This window comes from Bufo bufo, chromosome 1 (genome assembly GCF_905171765.1).
Source record: "Bufo bufo chromosome 1, aBufBuf1.1, whole genome shotgun sequence".
In the NCBI taxonomy this organism is placed as follows: Eukaryota; Metazoa; Chordata; class Amphibia; order Anura; family Bufonidae; genus Bufo; species Bufo bufo.
The window spans coordinates 445,906,831-445,921,186 of record NC_053389.1 but is presented as its reverse complement, the minus strand read 5'-3'; the positions used below and the strand labels follow the sequence as shown (position 1 = coordinate 445,921,186).

General features: G+C 48.3%; 1 protein-coding gene across 2 annotated transcripts in view; it reads right to left on the bottom strand.

Annotated features, from left to right (window-relative positions):
* ELK3 (ETS transcription factor ELK3) overlaps positions 1 to 14,356 on the bottom strand; it is a 107,063-nt gene that overhangs the window by 40,189 nt on the left and 52,518 nt on the right. Inside the window, exon 1 of one of the 2 annotated variants that reach the window (XM_040408171.1) lies at positions 10,293 to 10,346. The exons of the other annotated variant lie outside the window; for it this stretch is intronic. The gene's annotated coding sequence lies outside the window, so the exon portion shown is untranslated. Of the gene's footprint in view, positions 1 to 10,292; positions 10,347 to 14,356 lie in introns of those variants that run through there. 2 annotated transcript variants of the gene reach the window in all.

Sequence of the window (14,356 nt, the reverse complement as noted above, 5' to 3'; positions counted from 1 at the left end):
GACACCCTTTGAAAGCATGTGGTTTTTTGTAACATTTTTAATAAATGGTTATTTCATCTCCGTTTCAACAATACAGAGAGATTAAAGTAATCCAACTAAACAAAGAAAACTGAAGAAAAGTCTTTTCAAGATCTTCTGTAAATGTCATTCTACAAAAATGCCTATTCTAACTGAGGAAAAAGATAGGACACCCTCACATGTATTCCCTCTTAAATTGGCTCAGATCTCACACAGGTATATCACACCAGGTGCACATAATTAGTAGATCGTTACTCTGCATGTTGAATGAGGCTTGCCCTATTTAAACCTCAGACATTTAGTTTGGTGTGCTCCTGACTGTTGAAGTGAGAGTGAGCACCATGGTGAGAGCAAAAGAGCTGTCAGAGGACTTCAGAAAAAAGATTGTAGCAGCCTATGAGTCTGGGAAGGGATTTAAAAAGATCTCAAAAGATTTTGAAATCAGCCATTCCACTGTCCGGAAGATAGTCTACAAGTGGAGGGCTTTCAAAACAACTGCCAACATGCCCAGGACTGGTCGCCCCAGCAAGTTCACCCCAAGAGCAGACCGCAAGATGCTAAAAGAGGTATCCAAAAACCCTAAAGTGTCATCTCGAGAACTACAGCAGGCTCTGGCTACTGTTGATGTAGAAGTACATGCCTCTACAATCAGAAAGAGACTGTACAAGTTTAACTTGCATGGGAGGTGTGCAAGGAGGAAACCTTTGCTTTCCAAGAGAAACATCGAGGCCAGACTGACATTTGCCAGCGATAAAGTTGACAAAGACCAGGACTTCTGGAATAATGTTCTTTGGACAGATGAGTCCAAAATTGAATTATTTGGACACAACAGCAGAGGACATGTTTGGCGTAAACCAAACACGGCATTCAAAGAAAAGAACCTCATACCAACTGTGAAGCATGGAGGTGGAAGTGTCATGGTTTGGGGCTGCTTTGCTGCAGCAGGACCTGGTCAGCTCACCATCATAGAATCCTCGATGAATTCTACTGTGTATCAGAAGGTGCTTGAAGAACATGTGAGACCATCAGTTAGAAAATTAAAGCTGAAGCGGAACTGGACCATGCAACATGACAATGACCCAAAACATACTAGTAAATCAACCAAAGATTGGCTGAAAAAGAAGAAATGGAGAGTCCTGGAATGGCCAAGTCAAAGTCCAGATTTGAATCCCATTGAGATGCTGTGGGGTGACTTGAAAAGGGCTGTACGTGCAAGAAACCCCTCAAACATCTCACAGCTGAAAAAGTTCTGCATTGAGGAGTGGGGTAAAATTTCCTCAGACCGATGTCGAAGACTGGTAGATGGCTACAAGAACCGTCTCACTGCAGTTATTTCAGCCAAAGGAGGTAACACTCGCTATTAGGGGCAAGGGTGTCCTATCTTTTTCCTCAGTTAGAATAGGCATTTTTGTAGAATGACATTTACAGAAGATCTTGAAAAGACTTTTCTTCAGTTTTCTTTGTTTAGTCGGATTACTTTAATCTCTCTGTATTGTTGAAACGGAGATGAAATAACCATTTATTAAAAATGTTACAAAAAACCACATGCTTTCAAAGGGTGTCCTAATTTTTTCACAAGACTGTATGTATATAGGAGATGCCAGTGGTATGCTGGTGGCAGGGGGTAATATATATAGGAGTAGGGGGTGTGCATGCTGGTGGCAGAGGATTATATATATGTATATAGGAGATGCCAGTGGCAGGAGTAGGGGGTGTGAATTCTGGTGGCAAGTAGCTATATATATATATATATATGTATGTATGTATATAGGAGATGCCAGTGGCAGGAGTAGGGGGTGTGCATGCTGGTGGCAGGGGGTTATATATATGTATATAGGAGATGCCAGTGGTATGCTGGTGGCAGGGGGTAATATATATAGGAGTAGGGGGTGTGCATGCTGGTGGCAGAGGATTATATATATGTATATAGGAGATGCCAGTGGCAGGAGTAGGGGGTGTGAATTCTGGTGGCAAGTAGCTATATATATATATATATATATATATATATATATAGGAGATGCCAGTGGCAGGAGTAGGGGGTGTGCATGCTGGTGGCAGGGGGTTATATATATGTATATAGGAGATGCCAGTGGCAGGAGTAGGGGGTGTGCATGCTGGTGGCAGGGGGTATATATATGGATATAGGAGTAGGGGGTGTGCATGCTGGTGGCAGGGGGTATATATATGGATATAGGAGTAGAGGGTGTGCATGCTGGTGGCAGGGGGTTATATATATGGATATAGGAGTAGGGGTTGTGCATGCTGGTGGCAGGGGGTTATATATATGGATATAGGAGTAGGGGGTGTGCATGCTGGTGGCAGGGGGTTATATATATGGATATTGGAGTAGGCGGTGTGCATGCTGGTGGCAGGTGGTATATATATGTATATAGGAGTAGGGGGTGTACATGCTGGTGGCAGGGGGTTATATATATGGATATAGGAGTAGGGGGTGTGCATGCTGGTGGCAGGGGGGTATATATATGGATATAGGAGTAGGGGGTGTGCATGCTGGTGGCAGGTGGTATATATATGTATATAGGAGTAGGGGGTGTACATGCTGGTGGCAGGGGGTTATATATATGGATATAGGAGTAGGGGGTGTGCATGCTGGTGGCAGGGGGGTATATATATGGATATAGGAGTAGGGGGTGTGCATGCTGGTGGCAGGGGGTATATATATGGATATAGGAGTAGGGGGTGTGCATGCTGGTGGCAGGGGGTTATATATATATATATGGATATAGGAGTAGGGGGTGTGCATGCTGGTGGCAGGGGGTTATATATATATATATGGATATAGGAGTAGGGGGTGTGCATGCTGGTGGCAGGGGGTTATATATATGGATATAGGAGTAGGAGGTGTGCATGCTGGTGGCAGGGGGTATATATATGGATATAGGAGTAGGGGGTGTGCATGCTGGTGGCAGGGGGTATATATATGGATATAGGAGTAGGGGGTGTGCATGCTGGTGGCAGGGGTGTATATATATGGATATAGGAGTAGGGGGTGTGCATGCTGGTGGCAGGGGGTATATATATGGATATAGGAGTAGGGGGTGTGCATGCTGGTGGCAGGGGGTTATATATATATATGGATATAGGAGTAGGGGGTGTGCATGCTGGTGGCAGGGGGTTATATATATGGATATAGGAGTAGGAGGTGTGCATGCTGGTGGCAGGGGGTATATATATGGATATAGGAGTAGGGGGTGTGCATGCTGGTGGCAGGGGGTATATATATAGATATAGGAGTAGGGGGTGTGCATGCTGGTGGCAGGGGGTATATATATGGATATAGGAGTAGGGGGTGTGCATGCTGGTGGCAGGGGGTATATATATATATGGATATAGGAGTAGGGGGTGTGCATGCTAGTGGCAGGGGGTATATATATGGATATAGGAGTAGGGGGTGTGCATGCTGGTGGCAGGGGGTATATATATGGATATAGGAGTATGGGGTGTGCATGCTGGTGGCAGGGGGTTATATATATGGATATAGGAGTAGGGGGTGTGCATGCTGGTGGCAGGGGGTATATATATGGATATAGGAGAAGGGGGTGTGCATGCTGGTGGCAGGGGGTTATATATATGGATATAGGAGTAGGGGTTGTGCATGCTGGTGGCAGGGGGGTATATATATGGATATAGGAGTAGGGGGTGTGCATGCTGGTGGCAGGGGGTTATATATATGGATATAGGAGTAGGGGGTGTACATGCTGGTGGAAGGGGGTATATATATAGGAGTAGGGGGTGTGCATGCTGGTGGCAGGGGGGTATATATATAGGAGTAGGGTGTACATGCTGGTGGCAGGGGGTTATATATATGGATATAGGAGTAGGGGGTGTGCATGCTGGTGGCAGGGGGTATATATATAGGAGTAGGGGGTGTGCATGCTGGTGGCAGGGGGGTATATATATGGATATAGGAGTAGGGGGTGTACATGCTGGTGGCAGGGGGGTATATATATGGATATAGGAGTAGGGGGTGTGCATGCTGGTGGAAGGGGGTATATATATATGGATATAGGAGTAGGGGGGTATATATATAGGAGTAGGGGGTGTGCATGCTGGTGGCAGGGGGGTATATATATAGGAGTAGGGGGTGTACATGCTGGTGGCAGGGGGGTATATATATGGATATAGGAGTAGGGGGTGTGCATGCTGGTGGCAGGGGGTATATATATGGATATAGGAGTAGGGGGTGTGCATGCTGGTGGCAGGGGGTTATATATATGGATATAGGAGTAGGGGGTGTGCATGCTGGTGGCAGGGGGTATATATATGGATATAGGAGTAGGGGGTGTGCATGCTAGTGGCAGGGGGTATATATATGGATATAGGAGTAGGGGGTGTGCATGCTGGTGGCAGGGGGTATATATATATGGATATAGGAGTAGGGGGTGTGCATGCTGGTGGAAGGGGGTATATATATATAGGAGTAGGGGGTGTGCATGCTGGTGGCAGGGGGTTATATATATGGATATAGGAGTAGGGGGTGTGCATGCTGGTGGCAGGGGGTTATTTATATGGATATAGGAGTAGGGGGTGTGCATGCTGGTGGCAGGGGGGTATATATATGGATATAGGAGTAGGGGGTGTGCATGCTGGTGGCAGGGGGGTATATATATGGATATAGGAGTAGGGGGTGTACATGCTGGTGGCAGGGGGGTATATATATGGATATAGGAGTAGGGGGTGTGCATGCTGGTGGCAGGGGGGTATATATATAGGAGTAGGGGGTGTACATGCTGGTGGCAGGGGGGTATATATATAGGAGTAGGGGGTGTACATGCTGGTGGCAGGGGGGTATATATATGGATATAGGAGTAGGGGGTGTGCATGCTGGTGGCAGGGGGGTATATATATATGGATATAGGAGTAGGGGGTGTACATGCTGGTGGCAGGGGGGTATATATATGGATATAGGAGTAGGGGGTGTGCATGCTGGTGGCAGGGGGTGTATATATATACAGGGAGTGCAGAATTATTAGGCAAGTTGTATTTTTGAGGATTAATTTTATTATTGAACAACAACCATGTTCTCAATGAACCCAAAAAACTCATTAATATCAAAGCTGAATATTTTTGGAAGTAGTTTTTAGTTTGTTTTTAGTTTTAGCTATTTTAGGGGGATATCTGTGTGTGCAGGTGACTATTACTGTGCATAATTATTAGGCAACTTAACAAAAAACAAATATATACCCATTTCAATTATTTATTTTTACCAGTGAAACCAATATAACATCTCAACATTCACAAATATACATTTCTGACATTCAAAAACAAAACAAAAACAAATCAGTGACCAATATAGCCACCTTTCTTTGCAAGGACACTCAAAAGCCTGCCATCCATGGATTCTGTCAGTGTTTTGATCTGTTCACCATCAACATTGCGTGCAGCAGCAACCACAGCCTCCCAGACACTGTTCAGAGAGGTGTACTGTTTTCCCTCCTTGTAAATCTCACATTTGATGATGGACCACAGGTTCTCAATGGGGTTCAGATCAGGTGAACAAGGAGGCCATGTCATTAGATTTTCTTCTTTTATACCCTTTCTTGCCAGCCACGCTGTAGAGTACTTGGACGCGTGTGATGGAGCATTGTCCTGCATGAAAATCATGTTTTTCTTGAAGGATGCAGACTTCTTCCTGTACCACTGCTTGAAGAAGGTGTCTTCCAGAAACTGGCAGTAGGACTGGGAGTTGAGCTTGACTCCATCCTCAACCCGAAAAGGCCCCACAAGCTCATCTTTGATGATACCAGCCCAAACCAGTACTCCACCTCCACCTTGCTGGCGTCTGAGTCGGACTGGAGCTCTCTGCCCTTTACCAATCCAGCCACGGGCCCATCCATCTGGCCCATCAAGACTCACTCTCATTTCATCAGTCCATAAAACCTTAGAAAAATCAGTCTTGAGATATTTCTTGGCCCAGTCTTGACGTTTCAGCTTGTGTGTCTTGTTCAGTGGTGGTCGTCTTTCAGCCTTTCTTACCTTGGCCATGTCTCTGAGTATTGCACACCTTGTGCTTTTGGGCACTCCAGTGATGTTGCAGCTCTGAAATATGGCCAAACTGGTGGCAAGTGGCATCTTGGCAGCTGCACGCTTGACTTTTCTCAGTTCATGGGCAGTTATTTTGCGCCTTGGTTTTTCCACACGCTTCTTGCGACCCTGTTGACTATTTTGAATGAAACGCTTGATTGTTCGATGATCACGCTTCAGAAGCTTTGCAATTTTAAGAGTGCTGCATCCCTCTGCAAGATATCTCACTATTTTTGACTTTTCTGAGCCTGTCAAGTCCTTCTTTTGACCCATTTTGCCAAAGGAAAGGAAGTTGCCTAATAATTATGCACACCTGATATAGGGTGTTGATGTCATTAGACCACACCCCTTCTCATTACAGAGATGCACATCACCTAATATGCTTAATTGGTAGTAGGCTTTCGAGCCTATACAGCTTGGAGTAAGACAACATGCATAAAGAGGATGATGTGGTCAAAATACTAATTTGCCTAATAATTCTGCACGCAGTGTATATATATATATGGATATAGGAGTAGGGGGTGTGCATGCTGGTGGCAGGGGGTATATATATGGATATAGGAGTAGGGGGTGTGCATGCTGGTGGCAGGGGGTTATATATATGGATATAGGAGTAGGGGGTGTACATGCTGGTGGCAGGGGGGTATATATATGGATATAGGAGTAGGGGGTGTATATATATATATGGATATAGGAGTAGGGGGTGTGCATGCTGGTGGCAGGGGGTATATATATGGATATAGGAGTAGGGGGTGTGCATGCTGGTGGCAGGGGGTATATATATGGATATAGGAGTAGGGGGTGTGCATGCTGGTGGCAGGGGGTATATATATGGATATAGGAGTAGGGGGTGTGCATGCTGGTGGCAGGAGGTTATATATATGGATATAGGAGTAGGGGGTGTGCATGCTGGTGGCAGGAGGGTATATATATGGATATAGGAGTAGGGGGTGTGCATGCTGGTGGCAGGAGGGTATATATATGGATATAGGAGTAGGGGGTGTGCATGCTGGTGGCAGGGGGTTATATATATGGATATAGGAGTAGGGGGTGTGCATGCTGGTGGCAGGGGGTATATATATGGATATAGGAGTAGGGGGTGTGCATGCTGGTGGCAGGAGGTATATATATGGATATAGGAGTAGGGGGTGTGCATGCTGGTGGCAGGGGGTATATATATGGATATAGGAGTAGGGGGTGTGCATGCTGGTGGCAGGGGGTATATATATGGATATAGGAGTAGGGGGTGTGCATGCTGGTGGCAGGGGGTATATATATATGGATATAGGAGTAGGGGGTGTGCATGCTGGTGGCAGGAGGGTATATATATGGATATTGGAGTAGGGGGTGTGCATGCTGGTGGCAGGAGGGTATATATATGGATATAGGAGTAGGAGGTGTGCATGCTGGTGGCAGGAGGGTATATATATGGATATAGGAGTAGGGGGTGTGCATGCTGGTGGCAGGGGGGTATATATATGGATATAGGAGTAGGGGGTGTGCATGCTGGTGGCAGGGGGTATATATATGGATATAGGAGTAGGGGGTGTGCATGCTGGTGGCAGGAGGGTATATATATGGATATTGGAGTAGGGGGTGTGCATGCTGGTGGCAGGGGGTTATATATATGGATATAGGAGTAGGGGTTGTACATGCTGGTGGCAGGGGGTTATATATATGGATATAGGAGTAGGGGGTGTGCATGCTGGTGGCAGGAGGGTATATATATGGATATAGGAGTAGGGGGTGTGCATGCTGGTGGCAGGAGGTGTATATATATGGATATAGGAGTAGGAGGTGTGCATGCTGGTGGCAGGAGGGTATATATATGGATATAGGAGTAGGGGGTGTGCATGCTGGTGGCAGGAGGGTATATATATGGATATAGGAGTAGGGGGTGTGCATTCTGGTGGCAGGAGAGTATATATATGGATATAGGAGTAGGGTGTGTGCATGCTGGTGGCAGGGGGGTGTATATATATAGGAGTAGGGGGTGTACATGCTGGTGGCAGGGGGGTATATATATATAGGAGTAGGGGGTGTACATGCTGGTGGCAGGGGGGTATATATATAGGAGTAGGGGGTGTACATGCTGGTGGCAGGGGGGTATATATATGGATATAGGAGTAGGGGGTGTGCATGCTGGTGGCAGGGGGTATATATATGGATATAGGAGTAGGGGGTGTACATGCTGGTGGCAGGGGGTATATATATGGATATAGGAGTAGGGGGTGTGCATGCTGGTGGCAGGGGGTATATATATGGATATAGGAGTAGGGGGTGTACATGCTGGTGGCAGGGGGTATATATATGGATATAGGAGTAGGGGGTGTACATGCTGGTGGCAGGGGGGTATATATATAGGAGTAGGGGGTGTACATGCTGGTGGCAGGGGGGTATATATATAGGAGTAGGGGGTGTACATGCTGGTGGCAGGGGGTATATATATGGATATAGGAGTAGGGGGTGTACATGCTGGTGGCAGGGGGGTATATATATAGGAGTAGGGGGTGTACATGCTGGTGGCAGGGGGGTATATATATAGGAGTAGGGGGTGTACATGCTGGTGGCAGGGGGGTATATATATAGGAGTAGGGGGTGTACATGCTGGTGGCAGGGGGTATATATATGGATATAGGAGTAGGGGGTGTACATGCTGGTGGCAGGGGGGTATATATATAGGAGTAGGGGGTGTACATGCTGGTGGCAGGGTCCTCTATAAGCCACACAAAACCCTCCAGTGTTTGGGAGCGGAAACTCCTAATGAGATTAGTCGGTATAGGCAGACATTACTGAGCCATGACTAAATGCGCTCTCTTCCTGCAGCCAGTGGAAAATTGAAGGGAACTTTTTCCCCGGCAGCACCAGGTCCTGTAACCTTATAAAACAGAAAACCTCCCCTCCAAAAACAACACGGCAGCTTTCTCCTCTACCTCTCTGGCTCAAGCGCCTTGTGAAATGGCCGGAGCCTAGAGAAATCCTCGGAAGACTACAAAGGAAGCTGCACATGCATGAACCTGAGGAGAAGGAAACCACAGAGTCTCTTTGTGCGCTCACTGACTCATTCTCAAGATGTTGTCTGCTGCCAGCTCCCAACCGGAAGCGCATGGCAATTAGTCTTGTGTTTCCAGACAGGACGGGCTCGCACAACTTTCTGGAGGAAAATACTCCAGTGATGCTCGCTCAGTAATGGGTTCTACGTGCCAGGGGGTCACTAGCCCGGCTCTCCCTGACATTCGTGCCCATGGTGCCAGCAGAAGTGGCCCTACTACACGTAATAGTGTGCGTGCCCAGTCCTCTCAGATACACTATGGCCTGTCACCAGTGCATGGATGTGGTGCCACCGTCCCGCTGGCACTGGTGCTCTTGCTGCTCCTTATCACACAGACATGCCAGTCACCACTCAGTTACACTCCCTGTCACTAATACTGATGCTGCCACAGTCGGTATTACAATGACACAATTACAGGTGATGCCAAGGCAGTATTATAACAGTCTGTCAGAAATAGACAAGTACCTGACTGATACCCATAACCATTGCTCCTGTGAGGTGGGCACACGCGTTGATGCCCATAAAGCAATGTGGCACACTGATGCCCGCTCAGTACTATACTCATTGTAACCACTGCCAGTGCTCCTGTGAGGTAATAATATGAAGGGCACAGGCGTTGATGCCCATAAAGCAATGTGGCACACTGATGCCCGCTCAGTAATATACTCATTGTAACCACTGCCAGTGCTCCTGTGAGGTAATAATATGAAGGGCACAGGCGTTGATGCCCATAAAGCAATGTGGCACACTGACCGATGCCCGGTAGGAATATACACAGTGTAGACTAAGTCTATGCCAGTGCCACCGAGGTAATGATATGAAGAACTTTCCCCGTGCCACTTGCTGGGCACTTGCCACAAGCAGCCATGCATTTGCACAGCATTACTATATTCCTGCCAGGAGCTGCCCGTCTTCTGTCATGCCAGTCACACCCATATTAAACTCATCAGGGCAATAAAAGGCTCTTCAGCTCCCGCCCAGTGCAATGTAAAGGGCGTTGGGATGAAGGCGGCTGCTGACTCGCTAATTACATGCCATTTCTTAATACTAATGAAGGCAAACTTCGTGTAGAACACAGCAGCCCCTCCCCCCTCCATCCACGAAGAACAGTAGGAATAAGTGCATCCAACGGTACAGGGTGCACCTAGTGCCACATACCATGCCCAGCAGTACCTACCCAGACTGGCGCTGCACCCTGGCAACTCTCTCCTGGGGTGATTGTCTAGGAAGGCTGTGGCACAGTCCCTGGCTTGTCCATGCTGTCAGTCGCCTCACTGTTGTAATGAGATCCTGATTTTTCTCTCCGCTGTGTGTTAATGTGAGTGTGTGTGTGTGTGTGTGTGTGTGAGCAGGAAGTTGGAGCAGTCAGACAGAGAGCCGGCTCACTTCCTTTCCTGCATTATTCCCCAGGCGGTTTGCAGTCTGTGTAAACAGGCTTTTCCTCCCTCTCCTCTCTCCGGCCACTGATGTTCAGCATGGTTGTAATATAAGACGTACACATAGTAAAACAGCAACAACACAAAAGCTACAAGTGCTCCATCTGGCTGCTGCTCTCCTCTGCCTCAGGGAGGAGTCCGCTCAGCCCTCTCAGGACGATGCCTGGCCATAGGTACAGGCAGGAGAACATGTCCAGAAACAGGGCAGAGGTGGGACCCTCACCTGGGGCCCTACAGCCCTTCTGTCTACAAACAGGGGCAGAGGTGGGACCTACAGCTGGAGCCCTATAGACCTTCTGTCTAGAAACAGGGGCAGAGGTTGTACCTACAGCCCTTCAGTCTAGAAACAGGGGCAGAGGTTGTACCTACAGCTCTTCAGTCGAGAAACAGGGGCAGAGGTTGTACCCACACCTTAAGCCCTACAGCTCTTCAGTCTAGAAACAGGGGCAGAGGTTGTACCTACAGCTCTTCAGTCTACAAACAGGGGAAGAGGTTGTAGCTACAGCCATTTTGTCTAGAAACAGGAGCAGAGGTTGTACCTACAGCTCTTCAGTCTAGAAACAGGGGCAGAGGTTGTACCTACAGCCCTTCAGTCTAGAAACAGGGGCAGAGGTTGTACCCACAGCTCTTCGGTCTAGAAACAGGGGCAGAGGTTGTACCCACAGCTCTTCAGTCTAGAAACAGGGGCAGAGGTTGTACCTACAGCTCTTCAGTCTAGAAACAGGGGCAGAGGTTGTACCCACACCTTAAGCCCTACAGCTCTTCAGTCTAGAAACAGGGGCAGAGGTTGTACCTACAGCTCTTCAGTCTACAAACAGGGGAAGAGGTTGTAGCTACAGCCATTTTGTCTAGAAACAGGAGCAGAGGTTGTACCTACAGCCCTTCAGTCTAGAAACAGGGGCAGAGGTTGTACCTACAGCCCTTCAGTCTAGAAACAGGGGCAGAGGTTGTACCTACAGCTCTTCAGTCTAGAAACAGGGGCAGAGGTTGTACCCACACCTTAAGCCCTACAGCCCTTCAGTCTAGAAACAGGGGCAGAGGTTGTACCTACAGCTCTTCAGTCTACAAACAGGGGAAGAGGTTGTAGCTACAGCCATTTTGTCTAGAAACAGGAGCAGAGGTTGTACCTACAGCTCTTCAGTCTAGAAACAGGGGCAGAGGTTGTACCTACAGCCCTTCAGTCTAGAAACAGGGGCAGAGGTTATACCCACACCTTAAGCCCTACAGCTCTTCAGTCTAGAAACAGGGTCAGAGGTTGTACCCACAGCTGGAGCCCTATAGACCTTCTGTCTAGAAACAGGGGCAGAGGTTGTACCTACAGCCCTTCTGTCTAGAAACAGGGGCAGAGGTTGTACCCACACCTGCTAGAGCCCTCTAGCCTTTCTGTCTAGAAACAGGGGCAGGGGTTGTACCTACATCTGGTGCCCTATAGCCCTTCTGTCTAGAAACAGGGACAGAGGTTGTACCCACACCTGGGGCCAAGGGTGTATTGACCATAGACCTTACAGGGAAACTTCCAGGTGGGCCGATGCCCAAGGGGCCACCGAAGCCCTCCTCTCTGCTATTGGCAGGATATATAATGAGCTCTCAGTGATAATTAACTCTGAGAATCATGTACTTCAACTGCAGTAACCTCCATCTCACCTCTTCAGCGCTCCACATCTTAATCAGAGAGAACTGGAAGAGGAGGACAGAAAATGGCAGCTATTGATAGCCACCACAGAGGGACAGCTTTTGGGGCAATATTTTGTTCTGCACTGTGGTATATGGTTCTGAAGGAACTGTATTTGACACTATGGTATTGCTGACCCGCCTATTTGAGTTACCCCATCTTCTGTCAATTTGGACCCCCCTACAACATGGGACCACTTTCAGGACTTTTTCCAGGGTTGCTTTAAATTCCCAGTCCGCCTCAGCCTGGGGCCCTATAGGCCTTCTGTGTAGAAACAGGGGCAGAGGTTGTACCCACACCTGGAGCCCTACAGCTCTTCAGTCTAGAAACAGGGGCAGAGGTTGTACCCACACCTTAAGCCCTACAGCTCTTCAGTCTAGAAACAGGGGCAGAGGTTGTACCCACACCTGGGACCCTACAGCCCTTCTGTCTAGAAACAGGGGCAGAGGTTGTACCCACAGCTGGGGCTCCACAGCCCTTTTGTCTAGAAATAAGGGCAGAGGTTGTACCCACACCTGGAGCCCTACAGCTCTTCAGTCTAGAAACAGGGGCAGAGGTTGTACCCACAGCTGGAGCCCTACAGCCCTTCTGTCTAGAAACAGGGGCAGAGGTTGTACCCACAGCTGGGGCTCCACAGCCCTTCTGTCTAGAAATAGGGGCAGAGGTTGTACCCACACCTGGAGCCCTACAGCTCTTCAGTCTAGAAACAGGTTCAGAGGTTGTACCCACACCTTAAGCCCTACAGCTCTTCAGTCGAGAAACAGGGGCAGAGGTTGTACCCTCACCTGGAGCCCTACAGCCCTTCTGTCTAGAAACAGGGGCAGAGGTTGTACCCACAGCTGGGGCTCCACAGCCCTTCTGTCTAGAAATAGGGGCAGAGGTTGTACCCACACCTGGTGCCCTTCTGCTTCATGAGAACAAATAGCACTTGTGGAGCGGTTGGTCCAACTACTGGATGAGGTGCCAAGAGCTGCTGGCTACGTCTCTGCTTAAGGGCTCATGCGCACAAACATATTTTCCTTCCGTTTCCATTCTATTTTATACAGGTCCGTATGCAGATCCATTCATTTCAATGGGGCTTGAAAAAAAACGGAAATGACTCCATGTGCATTCCGCATTGAAATAAATGGTTTCGCATATGGTCCGCAAAACAAACGGAACAGACATAGAAAGAAAATATACGTGCATGAGCCCTTACAATGGATCTGCAAAAAAAGATGGATGCAACACGGACGTCACACGGATGTCATCCGTATATGTGCTGTCCATGGAAAATGCAGATAGCACACAAAAAACAGAAATGTGACCGAGCCCTAAGATCTCTTTTGCATGTCTGTATCCATGATGACATCTGTAACAAGATAGTCCATCCATGAAGATGTCCATGAAGAATCCGAGTTTGGTCGTATTCCATGAACACTGCCAGGCTGATAATGTGTTTCCAGAGTATCTCCTACCAATGGTCCATGAAATCCACAGACCAAACACGGATCCATAGTCTCAGACAAAATAGAGCATGCTTCCATAGTCACCAACAGTCCATGGAAAACCATTGAGGTGTGAATACACACATTAAAATCAGTGGGCACATAAGTGGACAGAGGCAGGGGCGGACTGAGCGAGAGGCGTCTCCCGTCCCTGTTCCTCTGATAGGCTGCGGGCCTTGTGCCGGCAGCCTATAAGAGGCCGATGCAGGCGGCGCGATGACATCATCGCTCCGCCTGAGCCGTACAGCTCGGGACACAGGCCGGAAGAAGCCTGCATCGCATCGCTGACATGGAGGTAAGTAAAAGTTTTTTTTTGTTTTTTTTTATATACCGGACTCTGTGTTACTGGCACATGGGAGGGGGGAGAGGAGAGAGGCACTTGTTACTGGCACATGGGGGGAAGGAGAGAGGCACTTGTTACTGGCACATGGGGGGGAAGGAGATAGGCACTTGTTACTGGAACATGGGGGGGAAGGAGATAGGCACTTGTTACTGGAACATGGGGGGGAAGGAGATAGGCACTTGTTATTGGCACATGGGGGGAGAGAGGCACTTGTTACTGGCATATGGGGGGAAGAGAGGCACTTGTTACTGGCATATGGGGGGGGAGAGAGGCACTTGTTACTGGCACATGGGGGGTAGAGAG